Genomic DNA, 15,072 nt, shown 5'->3' with positions numbered 1-15,072 from the left:
TTACGTGAAAAAAAGTAACATGACCTATATTTGTGCGGATTAGTTCTTGGAAATTAATGGGTGTGCGTAATTATGCAAGAAACCTTCGTATTCGCTGTGAAATTACGCACAAAATCAATGTGTTGTATTTACGGGCGTGAAATTGCTGATATGTTAAAAACCGCTGCATAGTCACGGACTGAAATATGCCCGTACGAATGCACCTTACTCTGAACGTGAGAATTGTGTTTTTACTTTTTTTTATCCCAATATTCCTGAAAAATTACTATTTAGATACAAAAAATCCAAAAATGACTTTAATAAACTCAAGTATAAAATGTCCCGGCCGTCACAGGCGGAAGTAAACATTGTACCCCGAGCCGTCACCATGACAGCAAGCCCCGCCCTGCATTTGGCAGTGACGTCACGGTGTACACACAGTCAGCTGATCTCCCCCTCCCAGCAACATGGGAACCGGAAGTGACGTAGTGTGACGAGCTGGAGAACGAAAACAAGCAGGGCAGTTGACACGCGGAAGCGCCTGGGTGTCCGTCTGCCATAGATCACCCGCTGCCTCGGGCTGCGCTCCGCAGTGTCCTCACAGACGTCCTATAAGTCACCCGCAGATACAGGTAGGCAGCGCGCCGCGGTGTGAATGTCGCTGTAAGGCAGTGCAGATAGGATGAGGGGCGTGGCCGGTAGCGGAGGACATGGAAGACGGGCTCAAGCCGCAGCCAGGTGTGCCCAGTGACCTTCCCGACCGTCCCATAGAGGTCGCTGCCCACAGGCCTCTCTGGCGTAGTTAGGACAGTTCAAGAGGCGTGGTTACCACTGCGTCACTTTGGGCTCCGCCCCTCACCTAGTGAACATGCTGTGTGAGGGCAGCGGACACAGCAGCGGTCTCTGCTCGTCACGTGACTGGAGGTGAGGAACCTGCTGCAAGGTGCGCTGTGACGTCACGCACTGCCCCCTACTGGCGCAGCAGGAGGTGCAGCTGGACACAGCTGTGAGGGAGGAGTGGGCCTTATGTGGCAGGCCTTCCTCTCAGGGTATTTTACCTCAGGTCTCCCCAGTAACATTCTTCAGCTTTCGGATTCCGCCCAGTGCTGGCAGTGAAGGAATAACGCCATCTTTACAGTACTGTGAACATTAGGAAAACAAGCCCCCCAAAATAATTGCACCCCAATTACAAATTTTTAAAAGCTTTAAAATCCATTATAGGGGTTCTATGAGATGGTGTTTTTGTTTTTTTTCACACTGCGTTTCCCCACGTAACAAAATAAACCTATAGGTTCACCATTCCCGGTTTCGCGCTGTGTCCGCCGCCGCTCGGGGAATCCCCTTGTGACGCCATATTTATGGGACGTGACGGGCTGCTGTAGCCAATGACCGAGCTTGGCATTTGATTGCTGACCTCTGTGGTTGGCTGCTGCAGTCTGTGACGTCTCGTAGAGAGGCTGCTGCAGCCTGTAAACACACAAGGAGGACCGAGCAGTGGCATGGAAGATGCAGGGAGAGGTGAGAATAGGGTGGGCTGCTGTTGTGCGGGGAACAGTGTTTTTTTTTCCTACAGAAAACCCCTCTCGGACACGCCTGTTAGACAGAACTATTAAAAAATACAGCTTATTCTGGGGGAAAAAACCCTAAAACAGTCATGTTGGCAGAGAAAAAAGTTACAGCTTCTGAAAAATGGGAAATGTCTAGTCTTTAGGCAAGTTTCACATGACCAAGTGTGACATCGGGCCGTGGACCGCTGCCTAATATTGCGCTTGAGAACGTGCGGTTTTACTACTTTTCCCTAGCAGATCCGAGGCGGCGCCCGTCACTTACATGCGGATGCGATCCTCTGGCGCAGGTTTCCGGCGCTGACGATCGGCGAGTGTTTCCTTTTGATTTCAGTGGGTAACCACGCATCGCACGCCGAGCAATGTGTTTTCTGGCCCCACAGGCAAAGACAGGACATGCCGCAATCCTTTACCCATAATGCAATGCGGGAAAAAATATCGCTCATGTATATGAGAAGAATTGGGTTTCTATTCATACGAGATTTGTGCATCTCGCAGCACACGAGTCTCACGGGATTTTCGCGGCCGTGTGAAAGCGACCTAAGGCCGTGTTTACATGGGGTCGTATTTACACACAAGTTCTGTGCAATCTTTTCAATGCGTTAATTTACCTGATTTTTCCCCCTCCCCTTTCTTCTTTCTCCCCCCCCCCCCCCCTTGCACCAATACTGTGAGATTGAATCATCGCAGCATGTCTTATTTTTGGGTGATTCTACTGCGAGACTCGCCCATTATTTCCTATGGAAGTGGAAAGAAATTGCGTCTTAGTCGCATGCCATGCGATCTGCAGGTGTATGTGATGCATCTTTTTCCATCTCAACTACTTGCACAACATGCAGGTAAATACCGCAGGTACGGCGATGCAAACTGAACGGAATCAATGCATCGCAGAACCCTGGAAGTCGCAGGTTAATGAGTACGCCGTGGGTCAGACTTATCTCTTACCTGGATCGCCTGTGTACACGCAGCCCTAACGGGTCAGACACGTGGCAGTTTCTGCGTCGCTGCGTTCAGTCCAGACGTTGTCAGTGACCTCAGATGAACCGCACAAGGTGTACAAATACCGAACGTGGGCAGGCTTTGTAATGTGTTATTACTGCTCAAACCCACATTCTGAGAGCCGTAACCTTTTATTTCTGCTGCTGTGTGAGGGCTTGTTTTTTTTTTGCTAATTGACTTAGTTTTCATTGGTAGCATACGACTTTTTGATCACTTGTTGTTCTCTTTTTTTTTTTTTTTTTTTTTTCTTTTTTGAGAAGGGGGTGCTAAAAAACACAATTCTGGCATTATGTATTTTTGTTTTTCATAGTATGGTAGAGTTGGAAGGGACCTCCAGGGTCATCGGGTCCAACCCCCTGCTCAGTGCAGGATTTACTAAATCATCCCAGACAGATATTTGTCCAGCCTTTGTTTGAACCTTTCCATTGAAGGAGCCCTTCACAGTTTAGACATGGTTTAAAATATTTCCTTTATTAAATAAATTTTATTAAAAAATAAAACGCACGACGGGGCACTACAAAAAACCTCCTTATTATAGAGGTGTATTGACCTTAGTCACGTAGTAAACGACTGTAGCTGCTTGCTTATTTTTTCACACCCTCATTCATGTTCAAGAGGGGCTGTAGATTTGTATGATAGTGCAGCAGCTGTCGTTACCTTGGATACGGGTATGAACAGATTTATATCTCACGCATTACTTCCTATATTTTTTGTCTTATGATAGAAACAAATCAAGACGTAAAGTGAGTGCTGTTATGGCAGTAATTAGTCTTGTTTTTTTCTTATAAGACAGGAAGGTTTGCGAATATTGGAGATGTATGCCTTTAGACTTGACAATGTGATTATATGTTTCTTGTTTCAGACTTAGTTCAAGTGAATAAAGGCTCGTCTCCTATTCGTATCTTTACAATTTAGATATCATAATCTCCAGTTTTTTATATATATATTTTCTTCGTGTTTTTGGTTAGAATCTCAACGCGTTTCTCCATTTATTGTAGCGGGTCATCAGGAGATTTTTGACTGAGATTATGGTTTTAAATATAGATTAATATCTGTTCCAGAGTTTTATTGGCTCTTCTTTAGGCCTCCTTCCCACGAGCGTGACGGGCTCCGCCGCGTAATATTCCGCTGCGAAGCCCGTCACGGCGCCCCCCAGAGCCCCTATACTTACCTGCGGGAGATAGCGTGAAATCACTTCCCCGCCCACCGCCGCCGCGTCACCGCCCGTCACCGCCCACCGCCGCCGCGTCACCAGCCGTGTCACGTGCACGGCCGGCCGTGTCACGTGACGCGGCCGGCCGCGTCATATGGCGTCATATGACGCGCGGCGGTGGGCGGGAAAGCGTTTTTTCACGCTATCTCCCGCTGGTTACAGCGGGAGATAGCGATAACGGACGGCTTCCATTGACTGCAATGGAAGCCGTCAGCGCGTACAGCCCGTCCTCACCCGCAGAAAATAGAGCATGCTGCGGGTGAGGACGGGAGAAATCGCGGTGCGTAATTCCGCGGTGGAATTACGCATCGTGAGCATGGAGCTATTAGGTTCAATAGAACCTAATAGCTGCGGGCAACGCAGCGGATTTTCGCCGCGAATTTACGCAGCGGAAATCCGTTCGTGGGAAGGAGGCCTTAGGAGGACAATTTTCACTCTGTCAGACATAGAGTAGGCAATGCAGATGAATCAAAATGAAATAAGAGATTGGTGGTTAGCTATAGAGGAACACCTATTATAGAGGCGATCTCTATATTTGTAAACGATATAGATCAATCTCTTTTCCAGAAAAAGCAGTGTTGTAATGGACAATCTGCTCTTCTATATAGCACAGTATTGCATCATTATGGGGTGGTAGCCTCTGATATAGGCTAACACTCTCTACACTGCAAGTCTGTGATCTATATTTTTCCTATTGTTCTTTATATATCTATATATAGGGAGAGCCCTGACCTACTATCCAGGCCAGAGGCGCTACCTCTCTAACTCTCTGTCAGAAACATGTACCAGCATTAGGCAATGCTATGAAGGAAGAGATAATAGCCAACCTGCTTTAACCATATTACTGGAAAATCTCTAACCGTTACTCTCTATCTTTATATATATATATATATATATGGTTGCGGCTGACTATTGTCTGAATTATATAGGAACGCAGCGTGTTCACCACAAGCTGCTCTCCTCTATAGGTAACCACCAATCTCTTATTTCATTTTGATTCATCTGCATTGCCTACTCTATGTCTGACAGAGTGAAAATTGTCCTCTTAAAGAAGAGCCAATAAAACTCTGGAACAGATATTAATCTATATTTAAAACCATAATCTCAGTCAAAAATCTCCTGATGACCCGCTACAATAAATGGAGAAACGCGTTGAGATTCTAACCAAAAACACGAAGAAAATATATATATAAAAAACTGGAGATTATGATATCTAAATTGTAAAGATACGAATAGGAGACGAGCCTTTATTCACTTGAACTAAGTCTGAAACAAGAAACATATAATCACATTGTCAAGTCTAAAGGCATACATCTCCAATATTCGCAAACCTTCCTGTCTTATAAGAAAAAAACAAGACTAATTACTGCCATAACAGCACTCACTTTACGTCTTGATTTGTTTCTATCATAAGACAAAAAATATAGGAAGTAATGCGTGAGATATAAATCTGTTCATACCCGTATCCAAGGTAACGACAGCTGCTGCACTATCATACAAATCTACAGCCCCTCTTGAACATGAATGAGGGTGTGAAAAAATAAGCAAGCAGCTACAGTCGTTTACTACGTGACTAAGGTCAATACACCTCTATAATAAGGAGGTTTTTTGTAGTGCCCCGTCGTGCGTTTTATTTTTTAATAAAATTTATTTAATAAAGGAAATATTTTAAACCATGTCTAAACTGTGAAGGGCTTTGATATATAGTAAAAATTAGACTTTTTTTCTGCCTCTGTGAGCAATTTCCATTGAAGGAGAACTCACCACCCCCCGTGGTAACCTGTTCCACTCATTGATCACCCTCAATGTCTAATATCTAATCTGTCTCCTCCCTTTCAGTTTCATCCCATTGCTTCTAGTATTTCCTTGTACAGACGAGAATAGGGCTGATCCCTCTGCAGTGTGACAGCCCTTCAGATATTTGTAGACAGCTATTAAAGGGGTTGTCCCGCGGCAGCAAGTAGGGTTAAGCACTTCTGTATGGCCATATTAATGCACTTTGTAATAAACATCGTGCATTAAATATTGGCCATACAGAAGTTATACACTTACCCCCTCCGGTGCTGGTGTCCCCGTCGCCATGGTGCCGACCAAAGCCGCCTTCTGCCTGGATTAGACGCACTTGCGCTGAAGGGGCCGCTCCGGCGTGCTCGCGCCGCACAGGTCTTCTGCGCATGCACAGAAGACCTCTGCGGCGCGAGCACGCCGGAGCCAGACAGAAGAGGGCAGACTGCGCAAGCGCGTCTAATCCAGGCAGAAGGCGGCTTTGGTCAGCGCCATGGAGACGGGGACACCAGCACCGGAGGGGGTAAGTGTATAACTTCTGTATGGCCAATATTTAATGCACGATGTATATTACAAAGTGCATTAATATGGCCATACAGAAGTGCTTAACCCCACTTGCTTTCGCGGGACAACCCCTTTAAGTCTCCTCTCAGCCTTCTTTTTTGCAAGCTAAACATTCCCAGATCCTTTAATCGTTCCTCATAGGACATGATTTGCAGACCGCTCACCATCTTGGTAACTCTTTTCTGAACTTGCTCCAGTTTGTCTTTTTTAAAGTGGGGTGCCCAGAACTGGACACAGTATTACAAAAGTGGTCTGACCAAAGAAGAGTAGAGGGGGATAATTACCTCATGTGATCTAGACTATGCTTCTATTAATACATCCCAGAATTGTGTTTGCCTTTTTGGCTGCTGCATCACACCGTTGACTCATGTTCAGTCTATGACCTATTAGTATACCTAAGTCTTTTTCACATGTGCAGCTGCTTAGCCCCATTCCTCCCATTCTGTATGTGCTTTTAATAATTTTTCTTGCTCAGATGTAGAACTTTGCATTTCTCCTTGTTAGGCCCCCTGCACACAGGCGGAAATTCCGCGGCGGGATTTCCTGCAGAATTTCCGCCTGTGCCTGCCTGCATAGGATTACATTGCAAAATGCAATCCTATGTAGACGGACATGATTTGTCTGTGTGAAATAACACTCGGAAAACAAATCGCGGCATGTTCTATTTCTGTGCGAGTCGCGCAGAGGCCCGCACAGAAATGTCACTCCTGACTCGCCCGGCCCGCTCACGCCGGCTGGGCGGCAGCCGGCACATCACAGAGAGGAGAAGACGCGGAAGAAGGTGAGCCGCACTGCTCACTGCAGGGGAGCGGGTTGGATCCCGCTGCAAGAATTCTTGCAGCGGGATCCAACCCGGCCGTCTGCAGGCGGCCCTAAATACCATTCTGTTAGTCGTTGCGCGCTGTTCAAGCTTGTCTAGATCTTTTTGAATACTCTCTCTCTTACTCCTAGTTATGTGTTGTCAGTAAATTTGATCAGTTTCCCATCAATTTCCTCCTCCAGATCATTTGTAAAAATGTTAAACAACACTGGGCCTAGGACAGAACCTTGTGGTACCCCACTCGATACATTCTTTCACTTGGATGTGCAGCCATTTATGACCACTCTTTTAGTAGATTATTCAGCCAGTTGTGAATCCACCTAACAGTTGCCTTGTCAATCCCATATGTGGTCATTTTTTTCAACAATGGTGGTATAAGGTACTTTGTCAAATGCTTTACTAAAGTCAAGATATACTATTTCTACTGCCTTTTCCTGATCAACCCAGTTGGTGATTCTGTCATAGAAGGAAATTGGATTAGTCTGGCATGACTTGTTTGTTACAAACTCATGCTGACTCTGGTTAATTACTCCATTATCATCCAAGTACTTGCATACATGCTGTTTAATAATTTGTTCAAAGATCTTTCCCAGTATGGAAGTCAGGCTCACAGGCCTGTAGTTTCCTGGTTCCACTTTCTTACCTTTTTTGATGTTTGGGACATCACTTCCCCTTCTCCAATTTTCTGGGACACCACCTTTCTCCAGGAATTTTCAAAGATTTTGGCGAGTGGCTCAGCAATTACCTCCGCTGCTTTCGTTGATATCCTAGGATGTAATTCATATGGACCTTGAGACTTGAATTCATGTAAGTTAGCTAAGTGTTCCCTCACCATCTCTCTGCTTATAGATGGCCTAGCCTGCATTCTTTTATTCCCCCAATAGCACAGGGAAGATCAGTTGATGTTCCATCTACTTTTGGAGAGAAAACAGATACAAAATAGGAATTTAAAAGTTCAGCCTTCTCAACATCCTTTTTAACCAATTTACCATTTTCATCCAGTAAACATCCTATAGCATGCTTGACTTTTTTCTTTTGCTTTTGATATACCCCCAAAATCCAACCTTGAGGTCTGAGTCTTCTCAGGTCTTCTTCCCCTTGTTATCCAAAATTAAATAATAGCATGATCACTGCCTCTAAGGGCGCCTGCACATGAGCGGAAATTCCGCGGCGGGATTTCCGCCACTGGAAGCCTGCATAGGATTGCGTTAACAAACGCAATCCTATGCAGACGGCCGCGGTTTGGCTGTGCGAAATCTCACGCGGTAAACAAACCACGGCATGTTCTATTTCTGTGCGGGGCTCGCAAACATCACTCACCCGCCGCCGGCTCTAGTCTGCACATGCGCCCGCTGCCCGGCAAGCCGGCACATCAAACAGCAGGAGCCGTGGGTGCGGGTGAGTACGCGCTGGTCCCTGCAGGCGCTCGGGTCCCGCCGCGAGAATCCTCGCCGCCAGATCCGACCCGCCCATCTGCAGGCGGAAGGTACCAGCCACCTGTATTCCCTCAACCATTCCCTCCCTGTTGGTAAGAAGTAGGTCCCAGATAGCAGATCGCCTTGTTTAATCTTCTACCTTTTGGAAGATAAAGTTGTGAATAAGGGAGTTGACAGCAGTGATTGGAGCCATATCCTGTCCGCTTTATTTTTACGGCAGGTGGTCCTGAAGGGGATCCCATAATTTGGTCTGTAATTGGGATGCTGAAACATTCAAAAAGCTTTTAAATTTACTCACTAAAAAAAGAAAAGCTTCTTGCTACCTCAAGTTCTTCAATCTGACGTCTGCTTATAGCACCCCCTAGTGTTGCTGCTTGTCCCCTTTTTGCACATCCAACTTATGTGCTGTCACCGGTAGACATGGATGTCCTGCTTATCTTTTAGCTGTCACCTACGTAAGGAGCGAAGAAAGGATGGGGCGGTGGTGTAATGAAACAGATTGTTTTAGGTTGGGTTTCTATGCTGCGGGAACTGCACTTGTTGGAAATCCCGCCGCCGGCAGTATCCAATGACTACACAATCTTGCTGGTACATCTAGCATGATAAGGCCATTGACTGCTGTGGGTGGGTGCGGTCAATAAGTGCAGTTTTAATATATATTTTTTTTTAATAAAACACGAAAATCCGAGACTGAATTGGAAAAGGAAAGCGTAGTGTGAAAAGAGCCTTATGGTGGGGGGTATTGTGTCGTAAGGGAAAAGGAAACTGTCCAGGCAGCTGACTAAGCAGGAATGTGATGAGTCATTGGAGTCATGGCATTCTATGACGCATCCATCTGACCTGTCCTATGACTCATGTGCCCATGGAGAGCAGCGCTGTATACCTGAAGTTATGTACCTGTTTGAGCTCAAAATAGGTTGCCACTTACTTTTGGTAATGGACTGTTCCCTATGTGCTCCTGCAGTTTAAACGAAAAATGTTTAGTACTGTGTTAGGCAGTAGAGCAAAATGTAAGTGTTCTCACTAAGAGAAACCAACTAATCTTGTAGATATGATACCTTTCAATGACTAACACAAATACATGATGTTATAGCGAGCTTTCGAACCTCTCAGGGTTCTTCCTCAGGCTTAAATGGAATAGAACAGAAGAGCTCTGTGTGTGTATAAAATTAATTTGCACTAAAACAGGATGAGTAGAGGGATAATTACTTAATGAGTCCACTGATGAGGTATGTGAAAGTTTCATGGTCTCTGAATTTGTGTTAGGGGGTCACCAGGCCTGTGTGTTATCTCTTCTCCAGTTTTCCCATGTTCTCCACTGAAGCAAGAAGCCTCCTCTGAGGTTCATTCAGGTCTTGACAATGACAAAGGTTGTTATAAATTTGTACTCCCAAATTATTCTGTGTCGATGGGATTTGAAATAATAGCTTTTCATATTTTCTATGTTGTGTCCATGACTAGAAAAGTGTTCTGCCACAGGTAATTCTTTCTTTTTTTTATTTCTTTAATTGTGTGGCGGTGAGATCTCATCCTTGCATTCAGTTTTTGTCTTGTTTCCCCAACAGGACATTTACTGCATCGGATCAGCTACACAACATCGGACGTGGAACCTGTTTCAAGATCCCGGGGACATTCACATGTTCCACGTCCGATGTTGTGTATTTGATCCTGTGCAGTAAATGTCCTGTTGGGGGCCTTTATGTTGGAGAAGCAGGGCAAAAACTGAAAGGGAGGATAAGATCCCATCGCCGCACAGTTGAAAGACAGAATTACCTGTGGCCGAGCATTTTTCTAGTCACAGACAGAACATAGAAGACATGAAAGTTATTATACTTAACGCCAATTTTAAATCATAAAGCCATTGAAGAATTTGGGAATATAAATTTGTAACAACTTTGGCACTTTCAACAGAGGGTTAAATTCTTCATGAGGATTCATGCATGACTGGGAAGCATGAGAAATCTATAGCACAGATGCTAGCCTGGTGCCCCCCCCCCCCCCCCCTGAAAAAACCCCCACTAAAGGCCCATTTACATGGAGCGATGATCGCTCAAAAAACGCCAAAAAGCGATCTTTTGAGCAATCATCGGTGCGTGTAAATGTGCGCCCATCGTCTGCTTTTCGGGCACTGCTAGCTGATCGTTAAATTCAAGCTAACCTAAAAATCGTCATTCACTCTTATCAGCAGTTCTCCGCCGGGAGTGCTGATAGCATTGTTTCCCGTGGAGAACAAAGAATCTGAGCGCAGATAAGAGCCCTCCGGCTATTAACTTGGTTCAGGGAAGGTCCATTTGCACACTTAATTGCTCTGAAGTAGCTACTTAATAGTTTATGCAAAATGGTCGGTCAAAGCTGTCACTCAAACTGTGGTTTGAGCGATCATCGCTCTGTGTAAATGGGCCTTAATTCAGGGACTATAAAGCTGTCACATCCTTTATCAGTGGACTAATTAAGTATTTACTCCTCCACCCATTCTGTTTTGGTATTGTTTTAAGGGCTCCTCTCCACGGGCGTAGCGATATCCCGTGGCAGGAGCTGCCGCAGGGGAGAGCTGACGGTTCTCCGCGCTAAGCCTATCTGACAGGCTCACTGCGGACAATTGCGGCGGTTCGCAGTGATTTTGAACATTAGAAAGTCTCATTGACATTTGCAGTAAAAAAAAACCGCTGCGATATGACAGCGTTAAATAAATGCTAGTGGGTAAAAGCCCTAAGGCTGATTTTACTGTAGGTATTGGGAACATTACCTTCAGTCGGCCGCTGATCACTGTTCCAGCTCCGTATTAAAGGGGTTGTGTGCAAAGGGAAAACATTTTCAACTTTGGAAAGTGGAGCGCTCGCTGACCTGTAGTTTTTTTATTGTTGGTTGGATGGGGTGTAAATGTTCTTCCTATGCTTTCTGTTTAGAGATCACTTTACATTATGTGATGTAAACATGCAAGTGGATTGTTGGAGGACATAAGTAGCAAATTGCTGACTGTTCTGCCTCTGGCCGCAGTAACCAGGCTGTTAGGAGGTAATTTGGCACGAGACGAGGAGGAACAAGTTCATCTATTTATACAGCTGAGAAGTAGCCTGGCAGCTCTAGTCTAATTAGCCTTAAAGAGAATATGCCTCCAGGATGAGGCTGGCAGAAAGTAGTGACTCAGACACGGATTATAGCACTGTGTCATCTATTCTTCTATCAATAGTTCCAATAAAAATCACTGTCTCTGTGCAGCAGTGTGAGCCGAGTGCTGATAGTCCGCTCAGTGCTGTGCTTCTGCCCTGTCGATACTCCCTACTTTATTACTGGGCATCTCATCCATACATCCGACTTCTGCCTCTAAGAACGCATGTTCACATAGTGTAACTTTGTTGCAAATTTGACTTGGAATCCGGCCACATTCCGTATCAAATCCGCGTCGGCTACGTATCCTGTTCATTTGGAGCATTTTTCTGCGTACGGATTTGACATTCAAGTGAAACGACACTACTGGGTGCAGAATCGCATGCAGGTTTGGCCGTTGGAAAGGGCTAAATCCACAGTAGTATGAAGGGCTTAGCCACGGTTTTCTACCATGGATTTGTGGAGCGGAATCTGCCATATGAACAAAGCCTTAAGCCGAGTCTAACAACTACGCTGTATTCAGAAATACACTTAGTGAAGAACACATCAAGCAGCTAGAAGGCGTTGTCTGCAAAACTCGGTTACATCTCAGACAGAGATGCAAATGATTTAAGTTGTGGCGTGATTACATGACCGGTCACCCCTAGTGGTGGTACGAGGGACAGCGACAGCTCAGCGATATGTTTAGGACATCCTGCAGCCTTATGTGTTCTTCTCATGGTGGGGGTTTCCATAAGCAATCTTCCAGCAGGATAATACTCGGCTGCACACACAAGGGGTCACACTTCTGTGGCTGGGACGGTCACCAATTCTATGGCCAATAGAACACGTATGGGACCATCTGGGACACCAACTTCAACAGCCTACCAGTTTGTACGATCTAGAGGCTCAGAGTGAATGTAGACCGACATTCCACGGGATACCATATGGAACTTGTATGCCTCCATGCCCACCCATATCAAATCCTGCATTCAATCTAGAGGTGGTACAAGAGGGTACTAGAGCCTCCATGCCCACCCATATCAAATCCTGCATTCAATCTAGAGGTGGTACAACAGGGTACTAGAGCCTCCATGCCCACCCATATCAAATCCTGCATTCAATCTAGAGGTGGTACAACAGGGTACTAGAGCCTCCATGCCCACCCATATCAAATCCTGCATTCAATCTAGAGGTGGTACAACAGGGTACTAGAGCCTCCATGCCCACCCATTTCACATCTTGTTTCCAAGCTAGAGATGGTACAACAGTACTAGAGCCTCCCTTCAAGGGGTCAGTTTTCTGTAATAGGCCATGTGCACACAGCTGGGTCGGATCCCGCTGCGAGACTTTCCGCAACAGGATGCGACCTGTGCCCCGGCATTCACCTTATACTCAGCTGTCCTGCGTCTTCTCTCTCTGCACTGTGATGTGCCGGCTGGCATACAGCCCCACATGCGAGGTGCAGTGCTGGTGCGGCAGCGGTGACGTTTCTGTGCTGGCCTCTGCAAGACTCGCACAGAAATAGGACATGCCACTATTTGTTTACCGCGCGAGTTTTCACGTCAAATCGCATCTGTGTGTGTAGGATTACATTATCTAATGCAATCCTATGGCAGCGGGCACGGCGGAAATTCTGTGGGAAATCCCGCCGTGGATTTTCTGCTTGTGTGCAAGAAGCCGTAAATGGTTTTGCTCTGATATTGTAATCACTTATATAAATGTTGCAATCACACAGAAAAAGCTTCATTCCATTCCGACAACTTCTAGGGGAGGGATTGGTTTTAACAATGAGTGTTACACTCAGCATGTCTGTCATTACTTTGTGCGGCCCTCAGATAGACCATCAATAATGTGCTGACGGATTCCCTCTAAAGAGGACCTGTTGGGTCCTCTGACTAGTTGAATGGGTTGCATGGCTTTAACCTGTCAAGGACCAGGCCGTCTTGTACCTTAAGGACCAGACACTTTTTAGGGATCCTACCCATGTGGTGGTTTTAATGTCCTATTTTTTTTCCTTCAGCTGCCAAATTATTTTTGCTGCGTTTTTTTCTGTAACATATAGGTCTATTCTTTTAATCTATTTTTCACTGACTCTGGGTGCATTGATATGTTTTTTGTGTCTTTGTTAAACTAAAAAAAAAATCTCCTGTAGTGACAATAGTCACTGGCAGAGCTGATTAGGGTCTGTTAAGACCCTGCTGCTCTGTTGTAGCAGAGAAACCTGGCTGTCACGTGACTGCCAACTTGTGTAGTGGAAGTTATACTTCCACTTTCCCTTTTTAGTACATAGCGCTCATTGAGTGCTGTCTACTTAGGAAAGGAGAAGGCAGAAAGGGTTAAAAACCACTCCTGCCTTCTCCTCTGGGTTATCAGCTGTGACTTACAGCTGACAACCCTACCTGCTTCTGCTTGATTGCAGAAGAAGGGGCTTTAAACCCCCACTGTAGTTTTACATTTGGCTAGGTTTAAAGCCAGGACCAAGCACTGTAAATTTACAGCACTTGGTCCTTAAAGGGGTTGTCCCGCGCCAAAACGGGGTTTTTTTTTTTTTTTTCAATAGGCCCCCCGTTCGGCGCGAGACAAACACAAGGGATGGGTTAAAAAAAAACAAACTGTTTAGTACTTACCCGAATCCCCGCTCTGCGGCGACTTCTTTCTTACCTTAGCAAGATGGCCGCCGGGATCTTCACCCACGATGCACCGTGGGTCTTCTCCCATGGTGCACCGTGGGCTCTGTGCGGTCCATTGCCGATTCCAGCCTCCTGATTGGCTGGAATCGGCACACGTGACGGGGCGGAGCTACGAGGACCAGCTCTCCGGCACGAGCGGCCCCATTCACCAGGGAGAAGACCGGACTGCGCAAGCGCGTCTAATCGGGCGATTAGACGCTGAAATTAGACGGCACCATGGCGACGGGGACGCTAGCAACGGAACAGGTAAGTGAATAACTTCTGTATGGCTCATAATTAATGCACGATGTACATTACAAAGTGCATTAATATGGCCATACAGAAGTGCTGAACCCCACTTGCTTTCGCTGGACAACCCCTTTAATGGGTTAATGTGTAACTGCACTTTCAAGAAACTTTTGAGATGCCATAGAGTGAAGTTTTTGGTGCTGAGACCCCCATCAGTCACTGCAGCAGAAGTGCTAGGCTGGGTACAGTTACAATTTAAAGCTATGTCTCCAGGGACTCTACTGCCATTCTTCTCTTGTAGTCTTCCTCCTATTCACCGGCTATGGCTCCTGTTATGTAAGGACCCTGACAGGTGTGCTGTCAAGTGAGTGTTCTCCACCGCCCAGTATAAACGGCTGATGTAACATTTGATGGATATTAGGAAGTGCAGACCACCCCTTGACAGTACACTAATGTTCTCTGTATATAATGGGAGCATTATTAAGCGAGGTGGGCCTATATGAAAAATAATGGTGACTGAGTCAGCGGGGGAGGCCTGCTTTTCAGAAGACCTGATGGTTCCTCTTTAAAGGAGCACTAAACAAAATGAGTTTTTTTTTTTTTTTTTTAAATTAACACTTTTGTAGTAAGCTTCCACAATTAAAGGGATTGTCCTAGTTGTTCAGTTTTCATTGAAATGGTCTCCCCATGTGTAAAAATAACA

At 45.7% G+C, this 15,072-nt stretch overlaps 1 protein-coding gene across 1 annotated transcript in view; it reads left to right on the top strand.

Moving 5' to 3' along the window:
* Positions 1-451: 451 nt before the first annotated feature.
* TAX1BP1 (Tax1 binding protein 1) overlaps positions 452-15,072 on the top strand; it is a 121,420-nt gene continuing 106,799 nt past the window's right edge. Inside the window, exon 1 of the mRNA XM_066585793.1 lies at positions 452-611. The gene's annotated coding sequence lies outside the window, so the exon portion shown is untranslated. The remainder of the gene's footprint in view (positions 612-15,072) is intronic.

This window comes from Eleutherodactylus coqui, chromosome 12 (genome assembly GCF_035609145.1).
Source record: "Eleutherodactylus coqui strain aEleCoq1 chromosome 12, aEleCoq1.hap1, whole genome shotgun sequence".
Classification (NCBI taxonomy): domain Eukaryota; kingdom Metazoa; phylum Chordata; class Amphibia; order Anura; family Eleutherodactylidae; genus Eleutherodactylus; species Eleutherodactylus coqui.
Note: the sequence above shows the minus strand (reverse complement) of the source record. Positions and strands in the feature narration are given on the sequence as shown.